Genomic DNA, 3,151 nt, shown 5'->3' with positions numbered 1-3,151 from the left:
CCATTTTCTGAATGTTTTAAGTGGTGCCTTTTCCAGCACTCAGGATGCGTTAACCCTTCTAGTGCCTTTGCTTTGGGGTCGTGAATGGACTTCAGCAGCAGCTCCAAAACCACTGAAGGGCTCTTTATTATCATGGTGGACTTTGGAAGAGGGCCCAGAGGCCTTCACAAGGAAACCAAAGGGATAAGTTGGATATGATGGACCTGTGGAACTGCACAGAAAATTGACAACACCAAGATTTCCCCACGTTCCTGGAGGCTGAGTGATTTCATAAGGAAAGTAGTGCTTCTGGCTATTAGTTGTCTTGCCCTTAATTTAAAATAATAATGATTTTAATGATTCCCTATTCTCAGTGCTCTTTATTGTATCATGAAACATTTTATGACTTTAATTTCTTTAATTGTACTAGGGTACAATTTCCTGCCCTGGAATTTGGCTGCTGAGCTCAGCCTCTCGTCAAGGGACTCTCACTTGTTGGAAGAAGACACGCTCTGGTGTCTGCAAGTCCCAGCTTCCTGCTGCAGCTTTCCTTTGAGACATGGATTTCTGCTGCTCTTCTTCCAAACCCTGACCAGCAGCCACAAGCAACAGGTTCAACTTCTAGAGGTTATTAATTCATCAGCTCTGATTGCCCCCTTGCTGACATCCAGGAAATGGAGTCAAATCCTCTGCTGTAACTGGCAGAGGTTGGGCATGCATGGACATAGCCTTTAAGGTGATGCTTCCTTTTCCCACTGCAATTCCTTGCTCCTTTTTTGCCTTTGTCAAAGCGGAGAGGGGAGAATATCTCCTTTACAGAGTTTTGCATTTCACAGCTGCAAATTATTGCAGCAGGGGTGAGTGGTGTCTTGCTCCAGGACAAGTGGCAGCTCCAGGCTTTCACTCATTACAGCAATATAAATTCCTCTGCTATGTCTAGACTTTATCCTACACTGGGACTTTTCTGTTATAAAAGAAAATGTACGTGGTTGGCATTTTGCTCATTAGTCCCTCTTCTCCATCTCTTTTTATTTCTCCCATGTGCTGAGACAGCCTCTTTAGGACTTCCCTCACTCTGGGACGTTCTGGAAATGGTTGCTCTTCTTGCTGAGGCTCTGCGTGTCTGGCAGATAGGTTCCTTGAATTCAGGAGACACCATGTACTGCTGTAGGGGCTTGGCCCAGGCAGTGAGAGTGAGCTGAGCAGATGTGGAAGTGGGTGCCCAGACAACCAAGAGATGGCACTACCATGGTGGCAACAGGTCTGAGAAATAGTGACTGGCTGCACTGAGTGTGTGGGGCCTCAGCAGGAGGGGATGGTGGTGGTACTGCACGGCATGCATGGGAGATGGGACATGGTGGGACTGGTTGGGGATGTGTGGCTTGCAGGGGCCTGTGAAATGGTGGGTTTCTGCTTAGGCTAAGCATGGCACAGGTGAGATTTCTCCAGTGTTATCACAGGCATGCAGTTTCTTTTCTCCAGCTGGCCCAATTTAAATCAAGAGTAACTTTAGGAGCCCTAGTATTGGCTGTCCTGATGTCACAACTGCAAAATGCACAACTTTTCAATGATGGACCAACAAGGAAAATTCAGAGTTACGATTTCTCATCCTGTCTTTGTGCAGATTGCTAGAAAATCTGGAAAAACAGAGACTCAGCTAGAAGGGATACAAGTACTGGGGTATTTGTTTGTTTTGGCTCATGTAGTGCCTTTGTATGGGGGTGTTTGTGTATTTTTGTGTACCTACACTGTGGTTGACGTCCATGCAAAGCCAAGCACAATCAGCCACAAAACCCGTTGCACGTTAAACCCAAAAGCTACTGTTCCTTGAGGAATTTGATCACTGCCTTTGATCAATCTGTGCAACTGTCTCTCAGGACAGTGAAGGAGCTGTGGGCACCTGGCCATATTCTCTCCTGGGATTGCTGGGATTTCTACGAAGTTCATCCTGAAGATCCTGTTACATTATGATGAAGGTGTATGAGAAAATTAGTGTATTTTAGGCATTTATTTACCTTGTTTTCACTGGTTGCTTTTTCTAATTCCATCCTATTCTCCCTCCCTCTCTCCTTTCAGGTAATTCTTAATATTAAAGAAAAACTCAAACCAACCCTGCCTGATGTAATTTGAGGCAAGACAGGGACATTTTATTAAGGACTGCAAAACACTTAACGGCACGAGGGTTTTCATGTGTAATCAGATGCAGCAATTGGCTTGATTGCAATTGCTTCTGGGTCTGTTGCACACACAAGCACCTGATTAGATTTTAGCGGCGCTGCCAATTCTGGAGGAGCTTTCAGCCTCGCAATGTGAACGGGCCTCAGGGAAATCATGGGCCTCGTCCTTAGTGCCACCACCTGGAGAAGGGAAAGATGGGACAGGCAAAAGAGTTAGCAAAGACTCTCCCTCGAAAGAAACTGTTGTCTTGGTGGGGAAAATGGATGAATTTCCAGCTCCTCTGCCTGCCCGGTTTAACACTGGGAAGTGCTTTCTTGTTCTTCCTTCAGTTTCCGGGTGGTATTGGACAACTTTATGTCAGCCGCTCCCTCCTTGCCTGCAGAGCTCTGTGGACTGGTGTGCAGCGGCTCTGCTCTGCTGTCTCACCCACATCTTGGGGATGGGGATAAACATTGCCAGCCAGCGATGGAGCCTTTTCCTGGCCTTCTCCCTTCACGTGGATGGGTAACAGGCAGCAGTGCCCACCTGGATGGACGAGAAGGGAGCAGAGGTGGCAACATGGAAGCATCAGACAACAGGCAAGGCTGGTAATGCTGAGTACTCAGTAACATTTCCTAATCGTTCTGGGTCTTTTCATTGTAATATCACCTATATTTACTATAGATAGTCACCTGTAAAGCCTCATTGTGAGGGCTGTGCTATCTGTTCTGTCTGTTTACAGTCCTAAAAAGCAAGGCTTTCGACACTGTCTCCCACGTCATCCTCACAGGCAAGCTTAGGAAGTGTGGGTTAGATGAATGGACAGTGCGATGGATTGAACAGCGGCTGGCAGATAGAGCTCAGAGGGTTGTGGTTAGTGGTGCAGAGTCTAGTTGGAGGTCAGTAATGAGTGGTGTCCCTCAGGGGTCAGTACTGGGTCCAGTCCTGTTCAATATATTCATCAATGATCTGGATGAAGGGATAGAGTGTACCATCAGCAAGTTTGCTGATGACA

The sequence above is a fragment of the Charadrius vociferus genome, unplaced genomic scaffold (assembly GCF_000708025.1).
Source record: "Charadrius vociferus isolate BGI_N301 unplaced genomic scaffold, ASM70802v2 scaffold385, whole genome shotgun sequence".
In the NCBI taxonomy this organism is placed as follows: Eukaryota; Metazoa; Chordata; class Aves; order Charadriiformes; family Charadriidae; genus Charadrius; species Charadrius vociferus.
Note: the sequence above shows the minus strand (reverse complement) of the source record.